Source organism: Pseudophryne corroboree, chromosome 6 (genome assembly GCF_028390025.1).
Source record: "Pseudophryne corroboree isolate aPseCor3 chromosome 6, aPseCor3.hap2, whole genome shotgun sequence".
In the NCBI taxonomy this organism is placed as follows: Eukaryota; Metazoa; Chordata; class Amphibia; order Anura; family Myobatrachidae; genus Pseudophryne; species Pseudophryne corroboree.
The window spans coordinates 454898451-454914289 of record NC_086449.1 but is presented as its reverse complement, the minus strand read 5'-3'; the positions used below and the strand labels follow the sequence as shown (position 1 = coordinate 454914289).

The window sequence follows — 15839 nt, the reverse complement described above, 5'->3', positions numbered from 1 at the left end:
TCCTTCCTAACCGACGATCTTTCTGTAAGGAGCAAAAATCTGGCATTACCATTGGTCCAACTGAGGGGTGACATAGCATCTTTAAACCATGGAAACATGAGTGAGAAGAGAGAGAAAATAAAAAAAAACAAAAGAGATAGAGAACAATTCATGTGCATATATACATTACATAACTCGACAATAACCATCAATAAGAAAAGAGAAACAAAGCATTTTTAAACATTGTAAGAAAACATTGTTAGCATTAGAAAAACATTGTCAGACTTATTAGGCTGTCATATCTATGTGTCTACTGGTCTCCTTGAGCAGTCCCTCCCCACCAGCACCTGCATTACTCCACTGTCTGTATCTGGCCAGAAATACATTGTGGCGGAGGTCATGCTGGGGTTTGGTAGACTTCTGCAAGGACCAAGTGGTTATGCAATGTGTGAATTCTTACCACTACTAGTCAGAGATGGGGATAGAGAGAGGGAGAGAAAAACATTTTTCACAAATACATTTACAACTTTTCACCTGGTCATTCCTGTGTCTTTAGTGAATGACCTCCCACTTCATTAACCGTTACTTCAGGCTTGCCTCCATTCCTAATAATCACCTTTCCTGCCTATGTGATCCTTGATTATAATGGTGTGTATTGTAATTTTGCTCATTTCTTGGTCTAGGGGGTCTAACTTTATGTGGGTTATTACAGTTGCTAGCACAATGCCCTTCTCTTTTGCACAGATCACAAATCCTTAAGTTCCTCCATGTGCCAATGGCCTGGGGTTTTGGTTGATTTGATGCCTCCTCAAACGCTTGGATGCTCATCACCATCAACCGCTTTCCCTGTACCTACCTGATTCCTTGGATACCATGATTATGTCGTTGTCTAGGGAGTTGATATACCTTCTGTGAATCTTTGATCATACAGTTAGATCTTTCCTAGGATCTGGGTAATCAGACATGATTGATCTCAATTCTGTCCGGGACCAGGGATGGCGCATTGCACTGTCCTTGACGGGAATGGTTCCCTGATCGTCAGTCTTCCCATTGGGGACTGTGATCACCCTGACAGGACTAAACTCAATTACATCACCTTGTTTTGGTCTTATAATATGGGGTACATTTGTTTGTGCGTGATATAAAACATTGTACGTACCTGTGGACACGACCTCACCTGACCCTCCGTTAGGGGGTTTGATTATTGCCTTTACCAATTTGGTCGTGTCCACCTGGATGTCTTGTAGGATGGCTTCTGGAAGAGGTGCCGACATCGTTCTGGGCTCACTTTCTTGTTTGTATTCCTGAGGGAGGTTTGACATGGGGTGCAGCTTGCACAGGTTAATAGTTGTACATTCAACAGTATTACAATAATCATTGTTACATTTATTACACTTATTCTTATAATCTATATTACAGTTGCTAAGAGCGTTTTTATTGTTCACCCTTGTGTCTTTCTCTCCGCAATCAACCCCTCTCCTGATGCCACTGTCTCTCCTCTCAAGATAAGAGTCAGAAAAGTCAATAGACTCTTTTTGTAATTCACTTTCCTGTTGCCATAACTGTAAATATTCATAATGTTTATTTTGTCTCTTCGTTGGTTCAATGAGACTTATCCTCCTCCTTAAATTTTGTAACACTACTGGACTGAAGCTACCTATTCTTGGGAATTTGTCCCTGTCTTGTACAGTCATTCTCTCCCATTCATCACATAAAACCTCTGTGTGACTACCGTATTTTTCACACATTACATATCGTGCCGACCCAACTGGTCGGTTCTCTGAATCAACCCGAACCGAGGTTGATCGCCCCCTACCTGAACAAATGGCCCCCATAATCTGCAGGCGTTGCTTATTCCTCCTTGGATCTTTATCTCAAGGTTTTCAGCGAACCCTTACAAACAAACCAAGATGTCCTTGGGCAGGCCGGCGGTGGTGGTTTATCAAGTACCCCACTTACTTCTCGCCCACGTTGGCCTGTGCTGCAATCACTGTAACCAGAGCTGCTGTACCCAACCCAGGGCCCCTGTGAACCTTTATTTACTGGGGCGCGTTCCCCAGCAAGTATCGGTTGTTGGATAGTTCCTGAGTGACCAGCGAACTTCCCTTCCAAAAATAAAAAATTACACAAATCACGTCAGAATGTACAAATAGCGTTTGTGACCACTTTACTCTAATGGTATTAGGTCAGATTACTAACTACTGCACACAATTACGTGCGGTCCAATCGTTCAGTACACGAGCACTACTTGTCATGTACTGAAAGATCAATGGAATCGATGTTTCCGGCCGCGATTCCTTCAGCAAGAGCTTGTATGGCCTATATGGGTTCTGCACCAACACCCCAGGCGTTGTGCCACTGGACTTTTATAGCGGACCTCTTTGTCTATTTTACCTGTTACCTTATGACCTCCTGGTCTGTTACCTTATGACCTCCTGGTCTGTTACCTTATGACCTCCTGGTCTGTTACCTTATGACCTCCTGGTCTTGTTACCTTATGGTCCGCTATACTCTAATGCTCAAATATTATTTAACCAGGGATGCCTCCCTAGCCACCGTATATGTCACTTACACGTATGTCCCTTGACGAGTACCCGGCTTTCCTTTTGGTTCCACCTTACAGTTATATAAACTTTTGTATACAAAACACACTCACTCAACACATGTACACTTTTGTTTCTATATCTATTTCTGCGCAGAAATTGTCTTTAGGCCAAAAGTGTTACCAATTAGGAGCAGGATCTGTTAAACTAAATTTCAGATTTTCCAAAAATAGATTTGCGTTATTTACCGCTTCGCGTTATCTACCGCTGTGCGTTAATTATCGCCTTTGCGTTACTTCACTTTATCACAACTTGAGCTACGTGGGCGTAACCGGACGCTACGTTGCGTAATGTACACTGCGTGCGTCTGCCTTTTGGATTGCGTACGCTAGTCTTTGTTAGCGACACGTGTACGCAATGCAAAGGATCCACCGTAACACAATATATTTTTATCAATGTAAATGATCCCTGATCATCTACCGCAATCCACACTGACTGCCTTGTATCTCAGACAAACCGTGTGTTGTTCTATACTTTAACTATTACCTCTACTATGAAATAACAGCAAATCTCTTTTTAGCACTTTCTATCAACTATAAAATTGGCAAACAGGAATAGTGATATACGAAAATGAAACAGAAATGCAGATATATGCGTGCGTACGCAAGACAAAAGAAAAATAAACAGTTTTAAAAGGACACAAGCGTTTTGTTCTTACTTCCGGTTACCGGGTTCCTTCAGCACTCTTTATCTAAGCGAAGCAGACGCTTATCCCGCCAGCACTATGAGACAATCTCCCACCCTTTGCTGGGGGATAATGTCTGCTGATCTACCTAGTGCAGATGTGAGAAGTATAGGACGAGTTCCCAATTGACAATGCCAAATTCCCTTGTCGTATAAACAACCCTTTATGAAGCTAAGAACACTGTACGCTGTTTGCTTAAGAAATACCGTATGGGTACGCTATCTGCGTAACGATCGCTAAGCCGTAGGCGAGACGCTCAAGCGTCACGTTCGCTCACGGCCCAGTGATCACAGGACACGTTATTGGTTATGTCTAGGGGAATGATTCGCTGTAGCGTAGCCTACGCTCGAGACCACGAGGAGGTCACCAGCGATGCAGACGCTCACAACACTATACCTTTATGTTAAAACCTTATACCAATGAAATACACTGAATACCTTAATGTGAGTACAGGGTGTAAGTGCAACCTTGTGTAACCTGACTAACTACAAAGCTGCTTGAGCGTCACCGACGCTCAAGTGAACACTTAACACTATAGAAAATACACAGATACTGGTTTAGGTTCCAAAGCCTATTAACTATGTATTATAACTAATATACTTGCAAAAAGGAATCACAGTACAAATGATACACTACAGTATAACATAAACCACCTAACCAGATAACTATACAGGAAACACACTACAATACAATACAGTTAAGTTTAAGGAGAAATAAGAGAAGATGAGAAGACAAGAGAGAGAGAGAGATTTGAGAGAGATTGGCTCACAATAACATTAAAAGACAATATGGTTGCAGCGAAGCTTACACATGTGAGGAACAATCGCTGCGCAGTTAATCAATGCTGAGAATCTTTGTTTAGAAAGTACTTGAGCTTACCCATGCTGCCTGTCCCTATATACACAACACCCAGCTACACAATCGTCCCTACAATGCCACATGGGGCAGAAGCTAGACTCCATTTTATTCCAAAATGTCCAAGCCTCAAAACAATGCATATGTTCTGATTTTACAATTCCAAACAATCTAAATCACCTTTCACAATTTCAAGCAAACACAGTATCTCTATAACCAGAGCATATGAGTTATCACAAGACCAGACCACCAGGTACTCACAAGTATCAGCCTGCCATTGCTACCCGCACATATTCAAAAGTACTGCATGGTGGTATTTATGATTAACAAGATCCCAGCTACCATCACAGATTCCACAGGGCACCAACACTAACACCCAACAATCATCACAGCCAAGTTACAATATCCTATTTAAACCAGAAAGCAATATGTCTATATTTCCTTCTATAGCCATGTGATTCTATACTTAGCCTTTGGGAAGGAATTCTGTCCAGGGGATGTAGCCGCCATGCTGCTTGATGCTAGCTTAGTTCTGAGTGTCAGTCAGCCCTGTGATCTCCAGTGGGTATATCATACCTGCATTCCAGCTGTGGGGGTGTGTCAACCACAGGAAGTGTGTGTCCCTCCCAGCATGTGAGCCAGCTGCATCAGTGGCCTTGGTTATGTAACACAATGGGTGATGACCAACACATTCCTGTCTAGTGAGAAGCTATTGTTTGGCGAATACAAAACAGAATCCTGTCTGGGTTTTGTTCTATATTCATGATGTCCACTTTCAGTTGAGACAATGACATCTCAGCCCTCATTCTCCTGTATACAAATCCAGCCCCATTTGTAAACACAGGTGTTGGCCCTCCTTATTGAGTCTCAAAAGCTCAGTGTAATTAAAGGCTATTGTACTCCGTCTGCGGGAAAGATACTGATTTGGAGTACAATTGATCTTCAATTACTATTCCTGTGTTTACCTTATGCATGTGTAGATATGAGGCCCTCTTAACATGCAAACTATTGTTTGGGGGATCTCTGAGGTCAAAGAGACATTTGAGACCTACTGATGCCTGTCTCCAACTGTTCAGATGCATGACTAAGTAAGAACAAATAATAATAAATAAATGGACATAACTTCTTATGTCCATAACTATTCGCACGAGCAATTAATACGCTCCAAACCAACACCGGAATATTGCTAATTAAATACTCTTCCGATGGGTACCAAACACTGCTGTATGATTCCTGTTAGACCCTTCGTACGATGCAAAGAGGGACTCCTCAGCTCAGGGACATTCTATTTTAACCAAACTTTCAGAATCTATCAAAGGGACCATGATCTATAAACTACATTAATTGTGAACAGTTGTAACGAATGGGTCGCACGCTACGACTACGTAAACTCTACCGTAAATACGCATACCGCGCCTGCGAGTGCACGCTATTGCGGGTATGCGCCTCCACGGGAGAGCGCACGCATGCGCAGCACGGACCAGTGTGCGGTGCAAATATGGCAACGTGCATAGAGACATTTTTCTGACTTCGACACTAGCAAGTTACAGATCCCAGTGTGATACCTAGCAAGTTACAGGTCCCAGTGTGATACCTAGCAAGTTACAGGTCCCAGTGTGATACCTAGCAAGTTACAGATCCCAGTGTGATACCTAGCAAGTTACAGATACCAGTGTGATACCTAGCAAATTACAGATCCCAGTGTGATACCCACCAAAGTACATATCTGAGTGTGATACCTAGCAAGTTACAGATCCCAGTGTCATACCTAGCAAGTTACAGATCCCAGTGTCATACCTAGCAAGGTACATATCTGAGTTTGATACCTAGCAAGTTACAGATCCCTGTGTGATACCTAGCAAGTTACAGATCCCTGTGTGATACCTAGCAAGTTACAGATCCTTGTGTGATACCTAGCAAGTTACAGATCCCTGTGTGATACCTAGCAAGTTACAGATCCCTGTGTGATACCTAGCAAGTTACAGATCCTTGTGTGATACCTAGCAAGTTACAGATCCCTGTGTGATACCTAGCAAGTTACAGATCCCAGTGTGATACCTAGCAAGTTACAGATCCCAGTGTGATGCCTAGCAAGTTACAGATCCCAGTGTGATACCTAGCAAGTTACATATCCCATTGTGATACCTAGCAAGTTACAGGTCCCAGTGTGATACCTAGCAAGTTACAGGTCCCAGTGTGATACCTAGCAAGTTACAGATCCCAGTGTGATACCTAGCAAATTACAGATCCCAGTGTGATACCCACCAATGTACATATCTGAGTGTGATACCTAGCAAGTTACAGATCCCAGTGTCATACCTAGCAAGTTACAGATCCCAGTCTCATACCTAGCAAGGTACATATCTGAGTTTGATACCTAGCAAGTTACAGATCCCTGTGTGATACCTAGCAAGTTACAGATCCCTGTGTGATACCTAGCAAGTTACAGATCCTTGTGTGATACCTAGCAAGTTACAGATCCCTGTGTGATACCTAGCAAGTTACAGATCCCTGTGTGATACCTAGCAAGTTACAGATCCTTGTGTGATACCTAGCAAGTTACAGATCCCTGTGTGATACCTAGCAAGTTACAGATCCCTGTGTGATACCTAGCAAGTTACAGATCCTTGTGTGATACCTAGCAAGTTACAGATCCTTGTGTGATACCTAGCAAGTTACAGATCCCTGTGTGATTCCTAGGAAGTTACATACCTGAGTGTGATACCTAGCAAGTTACAGATCCCTGTGTGATTCCTAGCAAGCTACAGATTCCAGTGTGATACCTACAAGTTAGAGATCCCTGTGTGATACCTAGCAAGTTACAGATCCTTGTGTGATACCTAGCAAGTTACAGATCCCTGTGTGATACCTAGCAAGTTACAGATCCCTGTGTGATACCTAGCAAGTTACAGATCCTTGTGTGATACCTAGCAAGTTACAGATCCCTGTGTGATACCTAGCAAGTTACAGATTCAAGTGTGATACCTAGCAAGTTACATATCCAAGTGTGATGCCTAGCAAGTTACAGATCCCAGTGTGATGCCTAGCAAGTTACAGATCCCAGTGTGATGCCTAGCAAGTTACAGATCCCAGTGTGATACCTAGCAAGTTACAGGTCCCAGTGTGATACCTAGCAAGTTACAGGTCCCAGTGTGATACCTAGCAAGTTACAGATCCCAGTGTGATACCTAGCAAGTTACAGATCCCAGTGTGATACCTAGCAAATTACAGATCCCAGTGTGATACCCACCAAAGTACATATCTGAGTGTGATACCTAGCAAGTTACAGATCCCAGTGTCATACCTAGCAAGTTACAGAACCCAGTGTCATACCTAGCAAGGTACATATCTGAGTTTGATACCTAGCAAGTTACAGATCCCTGTGTGATACCTAGCAAGTTACAGATCCCTGTGTGATACCTAGCAAGTTACAGATCCTTGTGTGATACCTAGCAAGTTACAGATCCCTGTGTGATACCTAGCAAGTTACAGATCCTTGTGTGATACCTAGCAAGTTACAGATCCCTGTGTGATACCTAGCAAGTTACAGATCCCAGTGTGATACCTAGCAAGTTACAGATCCCAGTGTGATGCCTAGCAAGTTACAGATCCCAGTGTGATACCTAGCAAGTTACATATCCCATTGTGATACCTAGCAAGTTACAGGTCCCAGTGTGATACCTAGCAAGTTACAGATCCCAGTGTGATACCTAGCAAGTTACAGATCCCAGTGTGATACCTAGCAAATTACAGATCCCAGTGTGATACCCACCAATGTACATATCTGAGTGTGATACCTAGCAAGTTACAGATCCCAGTGTCATACCTAGCAAGTTACAGATCCCAGTCTCATACCTAGCAAGGTACATATCTGAGTTTGATACCTAGCAAGTTACAGATCCCTGTGTGATACCTAGCAAGTTACAGATCCCTGTGTGATACCTAGCAAGTTACAGATCCTTGTGTGATACCTAGCAAGTTACAGATCCCTGTGTGATACCTAGCAAGTTACAGATCCCTGTGTGATACCTAGCAAGTTACAGATCCTTGTGTGATACCTAGCAAGTTACAGATCCCTGTGTGATACCTAGCAAGTTACAGATCCCTGTGTGATACCTAGCAAGTTACAGATCCTTGTGTGATACCTAGCAAGTTACAGATCCCTGTGTGATTCCTAGCAAGCTACAGATTCCAGTGTGATACCTACAAGTTAGAGATCCCAGTGTGATACCTAGCAAGTTACAGATCCCAGTGTCATACCTAGCAAGTTACAGATCCCAGTCTCATACCTAGCAAGGTACATATCTGAGTTTGATACCTAGCAAGTTACAGATCCCTGTGTGATACCTAGCAAGTTACAGATCCCTGTGTGATTCCTAGCAAGCTACAGATTCCAGTGTGATACCTACAAGTTAGAGATCCCAGTGTGATACCTAGCAAGTTACAGATCCCAGTGTGATACCTAGCAAGTTACAGATTCAAGTGTGATACCTAGCAAGTTACATATCCAAGTGTGATGCCTAGCAAGTTACAGATCCCAGTGTGATGCCTAGCAAGTTACAGATCCCAGTGTGATACCTAGCAAGTTACAGGTCCCAGTGTGATACCTAGCAAGTTACAGATCCCAGTGTGATACCTAGCAAGTTACAGATCCCAGTGTGATACCTAGCAAATTACAGATCCCAGTGTGATACCCACCAAAGTACATATCTGAGTGTGATACCTAGCAAGTTACAGATCCCAGTGTCATACCTAGCAAGTTACAGATCCCAGTCTCATACCTAGCAAGGTACATATCTGAGTTTGATACCTAGCAAGTTACAGATCCCTGTGTGATACCTAGCAAGTTACAGATCCTTGTGTGATACCTAGCAAGTTACAGATCCCTGTGTGATACCTAGCAAGTTACAGATCCTTGTGTGATACCTAGCAAGTTACAGATCCTTGTGTGATACCTAGCAAGTTACAGATCCCTGTGTGATACCTAGCAAGTTACAGATCCCTGTGTGATACCTAGCAAGTTACAGATCCCTGTGTGATACCTAGCAAGTTACAGATCCCTGTGTGATACCTACAAGTTACAGATCCCTGTGTGATTCCTAGCAAGCTACAGATCCCAGTGTGATACCTACAAGTTAGAGATCCCAGTGTGATACCTAGCAAGTTACAGATCCCAGTACACTTAGGGCCCAATTTAGTCTGAATCACTTTGTGGAGTGCGTGCGCACCCTGGGAGCCCAGTGAGATGCTAAAAGCATTTCTGGGCTGTGATCGCCTCTGCCTGATTGACAGGCAGAGGCAGCCGAGGGGTGGGAAGGGGCGTGCCAACGGCATTCGAATGCAGTTGGTGGGGCGCGGTCTGGACAATGCAGGACCGTTGTGGGGGCGGGCTGTGGTGGCTGCATGACATCACACGCAGCCACAGCGACCTGGGATGATGCGAGTAGCGGCCTGCCAGCGCGCAGGAGCTGCGCTGGCAGGGAGCTACTCAGTGGGTGTAAACTCATCGCTGCTGTGTGATGCTTTTGCATCCTTGCGGGGGGTATGGCCAGACATAGGGGCTAGATTAGCCCTGTGCTGGGCGTCCCCCTTCAGGTCTGAGAAACTGATCGTAGATGTGCTTAATTTAGCACATCTCTAATCGGATCTGAATTAGGCCCTTAGTACAATCAGTAGGTGATTGGAATGTGGAGCTGCACCCATCACCTATAATTATGGTATCACCTATAAGTATGTAACAGCAACACCATTTTGGGTGCACAACGTTGGTAATTGCCAGAGAAATGGCAACACCTTGTAGTTATAACTGATGCATGAATATCCATCCTGTAAGTATGCTCAGTTCCGTCTCCATTTTCTCACCATTGTGTAGCTTATAGAGAGAAGGAAAACTAGAGTGCATGGGAAATATTTGAAAGGACAACACATTATCCCAACGTCCTTGGCCCACTGAAATGTCTGATATTTTTATACAGTTTCCATTAAGTTTAGATGCATGAAAACTAGATCCAAAGAGCAGTAAATATAATGCATACAATGTTATGGTACAATTTCCCTTTATGATTTTACTGTACTGTATATTATTTTGCCCTATTTCCCATGTGGCACTGCGGTTTTCAACCATTCTTATTCAGTTGATTGAATGGTGTCGAAATCAAAGCATAAAAACATTGCAAAAGACAGATATTAAAAATGAACCTTCTTTTTAATGCATTGTCATTCTCTGTTGAGTATGCTGTACATGAAAAGTGAAAATTAATATAAACCATAATGCCAGTATCGAGGCTCACAGTGTAAGTTAAGCCTGCCATACAACTGTACACAGTATACTGTAGGTCCCATTCTATAAGTATACCGTATAAGACAGTAGCGTGCACTATTGCATTGGGGTGTAGTACTGGTGACCAGCGGTCTCCTGACCGCCGGTCACCTTACCGACGCCGGGATCCCGGCAGCATACCGACGCCGGGATCCCGGTGGGGAGGGGCGAGTGCAGCAAGCGCCTTGCGGGCTCGCTGCGCTCGCCACGCTGCGGGCTCGGTGGCGACCTGCGGTCGCCACGGGTTTTATTCCCACTCTATGGGTGTCGTGGACACCCACGAGTGGAAATAGTCCCTGTTGGTCGGCATGCCGACCATCGGGATAGTGAGCCGTCGGGCTCACGGAGGAGGTCATGTGACTGTCGGTCAGCTGACCGGTGGTCACATGAATACCACCCATTGCATTGATATACTCATTATGGGCAACAGCTTCAAAGTGTCCAAACCTTACAGTATACAGTACAGCTAAAAAACACAATATACACAGTTCCCTTACCCTTACTATTTAGTATACTATTTCGTGTACACTGTGAATAAATCCATATTCACAGTGTACAGTACTGCTCACATGGCCTATTTTATTAACAGGTAAATAATCACCTATATAATCAGACATTTTCTGCAACACTTTACAGGGAATATTTGGTCATGCACTTGAGCCCATGCCCCAGCGGAGCTTGTAACACATACTTGCCTACCTGACCCTCTCCATGAGGGAAGAAAATGCTCTGTTCCTAGATTTTTCTGGTAATGTATGATTGCCATCACCTGTGGTGAGCTAGTTAATTGATAAGAAAGGTGATGGCAATCATACATTACCAGGAAAGTCCAGAAACAGAGTATGTTCTCCCTCATGGAGAGGGTCAGGTAGGCAAGTATGTTGTAACATATATTTCCTGCGACACATACAGTACACAGACATATACAATAGTGTCCAATTATTATAATTATTTTTTTGTGGAATACAGTTAAACTACTTGTATATATTTGGATTGTGAGAAAAAACTGGAGTACTTAAAGAAAACGGACACAAACATGGAGAGAATATACAAACACCGCACAGTTAGGGCCTTGTTGGGTATTGAACCCAAAACCTCAGTCCTGTGAGGCATTAATGCTAACCAAATCATGTAGCTCAGTTTACAGTAAAGCTGACATACTATACTAGTGCATACCTCCCAACACAATCCTCTACAGGAGGTACACAATGCTCTGCTTCTGGACTTTTATCTTAATGTATGATTGCCAGCACCTGTGCTGAACATGGTAATGGATAAGAAAGGTGTTTCAGCACAGATAATGGCAATCATACATTAAGAGGGAAGTCCAGAAGCAGAACATTCTGTCCCTCCTGGAGAGGGTCATGGTGGGAGGTATGCTACTGTATAATACACATCAACTCCTTCTAATCTCCAATTATAGTAGAGCTGTCATATCCTAGGTATACACTATACAGTTCAACTTCTGGGCTCAAGTTTACAAGGCAGATCCAGATACCATCAGTCCCTGCATTGGCCCACTTTCCTAATTTGTGCCATGGGCCTTGATCCATTCCTAGAAATAGGCATTGGTGAATTATATCTAATACACACACACACCTGCTCATTTAAATCCTGTCAGATACACCTTACAATGCAATTACAAAATGTGAATCAACTGGGATTGGGAGAATAGAGTCCCTTTATTAGGTTTAACTCATTGATGTCTGCAACAATGCTTGTATGTTGTAAAGAATGACAGTGAGCGTAAAGTGATGGTTTTATGAACAATCTATCACTTTAAGTTTTGTTTCTTACAATAGTCATACTTTGTTGGGATAAACCGACACAAACAGAAAGCATTTGTACCAGCTGTGGACTGCTCACTGGTGTTTGGCTCACCCAGTAGTTACCCATCCTGTAACCCGGTTCCTGAAAAAGATTCATATCAAACAATTGATCATTGAATTTTTTACTGTGAACAAAAACAATGAAAATATTTTAAACACATAAACACATTGAATATCAAAAACATTATTAAGTACAACAACCAAATGAAGATATATGTCAAATACATACCTCAACATGACTCTCTCCAGGAGAGACAGAATGCTCTGCTCCGGGACTTCCCTCTTAATTTATGACTGCCATCACCTGTGCTGAAACACCTATTTTTACCATTAACTTACTCAAAACAGGTGCAGACAATCATACATTAAGAGAAAAGTCCATATGCAGAGCATTCTGTCCTCCTGGAGAGAGTCATGTTGGGAAGTATGCAAATATATGTTTTAATTCTTGTATTAAAGTGCATTTATTTAAAATCCATAGGGAGCATCAGAATATGTCATTCTTAATTTATCAAGAGAAGTATGTGGCCCCAATACTTGTATTGAGGTAAGTTTATAATGTAGTTCAAAATCATGTGTATACAGAAAAAGGGTGCATACAGTATGTACATAGTGCACTGTCCTGCATTGCATTAAGTGAAAGTTTAATGTGGGTTCTGCAAAGTAGAAATCGGTAAAAGATTGCGCGTGGATATCAGGGTGTGTGGTTCCGGCTCTGGCTGCACTGAGTCTCCTCAGACAGCTGTTTCGCTTTCTGGCTTTCTGGCTTCCTCAGTGAGACTTAGGTGACAGCTGTCTGAGGAGACTCAGTGCAGTGCAGCCAGAGCCGGAACCACACACCCTGATATCCACGCGCAATCTTAGGTACCTTTCCATTCGAGTGACAGCCGGCGGGTCCACATGGTGGGTAACGGATCCTGCAATACCCTGCGGCATCAGGACCGTTACTACCATTAGGGTCCCAGCACTGTTACCAAACTACTTTCTTCCAGGCACTATAGGCAAAAAAGAGGTACCGCTCACCTTGCATCAATGTATTTACACATGCAAGGAAGCAGCATACACTTATAAGGGGATTGGTGCTCTTTATTTCATCTTACTGATAACATGTATCTTTAAATCTCCCTTTTTTCAATGCTCTCTCATTGTCGCAAGGAGAACTCAGAGGACATCTTGCGCTGTTACATCAGGGTGCCCGTGGGTGATCTTTTCAGAAGCATTCTACCTGTTTCTAACTCTTAGGTGCAGATGGGACACGCTCATTCACTGTATTAATGCATGTCACACAGTGAACAGTAGCCACCCCACTACATCTATGATAGGAGTGCCTTTTTCTTCCACTGTTCTGCAATCTGCAGCAGCTAATTTGCTCTCACCTCTCTAATTCACCAATATGACACGTGTCAGAGGATAGATTGGATATTTACCCTGGTTACATTGATTCCTGCATATTGAAATGATGGATATATATGAAGAGCAATAGTGATATATTTATATATATATATATATATATATATATATATATATATATATATATAATATATATATATTTTTTTTGCTACAGCTTTTTTTTGAGGCATACTAGATACGTCTGCCCAGACAACTTCAATTAGTATTAGCCTGCCTGTACCTGAGATACGGATCAGGGTGTTTTTTATAGTGGATACTCGATACCAAGAAATTATTTACTAATATAAGGCTTACCGGTTTACTGCACTGAGAAAATTAACAGTATTTGCACTGTAACATTTACAAGATTATTATTATTATTTTTTGTTTATATTATGGATATTTATATCCTAGATCCTGAATAAATACTATGATTATTTCGCTACTGCCTCTTTATAGGAACCAATTACATGCAATCTATGGGGAGACTGCACTTACTATGAAGTTTGAACACACACTATACCATCATTGTTACTTATTTACTCTACGCCAGTAGCATTTATTATAAGAGACTGAAGTATTGATGGAAAAATAAGAATTTACTTACCGATAATTCTATTTCTCGTAGTCCGTAGTGGATGCTGGGGACTCCGTAAGGACCATGGGGAATAGCGGCTCCGCAGGAGACTGGGCACATCTAAAGAAAGCTTTAGGACTATCTGGTGTGCACTGGCTCCTCCCCCTATGACCCTCCTCCAAGCCTCAGTTAGGATACTGTGCCCGGACGAGCGTACACAATAAGGAAGGATTTTGAATCCCGGGTAAGACTCATACCAGCCACACCAATCACACTGTACAACTTGTGATCTGAACCCAGTTAACAGCATGATAACAGAGGAGCCTCTAGAAAAGATGGCTCACTACAGCAATAACCCGATTTTTTGGTAACAATAACTATGTACCAGTATTGCAGACAATCCGCACTTGGGATGGGCGCCCAGCATCCACTACGGACTACGAGAAATAGAATTATCGGTAAGTAAATTCTTATTTTCTCTAACGTCCTAAGTGGATGCTGGGGACTCCGTAAGGACCATGGGGATTATACCAAAGCTCCCAAACGGGCGGGAGAGTGCGGATGACTCTGCAGCACCAATTGAGAGAACTCCAGGTCCTCCTCAGCCAGGGTATCAATTTTGTAGAATTTTACAAACGTATTTGCTCCTGACCAAGTAGCTGCTCTGCAAAGTTGTAAAGCCGAGACCCCTCGGGCAGCCGCCCAAGATGAGCCCACCTTCCTTGTGGAGTGGGCATTTACAGATTTTTGGCTGTGGCAGGCCTGCCACAGAATGTGCAAGCTGAATTGTACTACAAATCCAACGAGCAATAGTCTGCTTAGAAGCAGGAGCACCCAGCTTGTTGGGTGCATACAGGATAAACAGCGAGTCAGATTTTCTGACTCCAGCCGTCCTGGAAACATATATTTTCAGGGCCCTGACAACGTCTAGCAACTTGGAGTCCTCCAAGTCCCTAGTAGCCGCAGGCACCACAATAGGTTGGTTCAGGTGAAACGCTGAAACCACCTTAGGGAGAAACTGAGGACGAGTCCTCAATTCCGCCCTGTCCGAATGGAAAATCAGATAAGGGCTTTTACAGGATAAAGCCGCCAATTCTGACACGCGCCTGGCCCAGGCCAGGGCCAACAGCATGACCACTTTCCATGTGAGATATTTTAACTCCACAGATTTAAGTGGTTCAAACCAATGTGACTTTTGGAACCCAAAAAACTACATTGAGATCCCAAAGTGCCACTGGAGGCACAAAAGGAGGCTGTATATGCAGTACCCCTTTTACAAACGTCTGAACTTCAGGGACTGAAGCTAGTTCTTTTTGGAAGAAAATTGACAGGGCTGAAATTTGAACCTTAATGGACCCCAATTTCAGGCCCATAGACACTCCTGTTTGCAGGAAATGTAGGAATCGACCCAGTTGAATTTCCTCCGTCGGGCCTTACTGGCCTCGCACCACGCAACATATTTTCGCCAAATGCGGTGATAATGTTTTGCGGTTACATCCTTCCTGGCTTTGATCAGGATAGGGATGACTTCATCCGGAATGCCTTTTTTCCTTCAGGATCCGGCGTTCAACCGCCATGCCGTCAAACACAGCCGCGGTAAGTC

General features: G+C 43.2%; 1 long non-coding RNA gene across 3 annotated transcripts in view; it reads left to right on the top strand.

Annotated features, from left to right (window-relative positions):
• LOC134932580 (uncharacterized) overlaps positions 1 to 15839 on the top strand; it is an 82969-nt gene that overhangs the window by 6494 nt on the left and 60636 nt on the right. The window contains exons 1-2 of one of the 3 annotated variants that reach the window (XR_010179408.1): positions 11786 to 11815; positions 12752 to 12817. This is a non-coding gene — a long non-coding RNA (uncharacterized LOC134932580). Of the gene's footprint in view, positions 1 to 11785; positions 11816 to 12662; positions 12818 to 15839 lie in introns of those variants that run through there. The other 2 variants (XR_010179409.1, XR_010179407.1) reach the window with 2 other exon arrangements.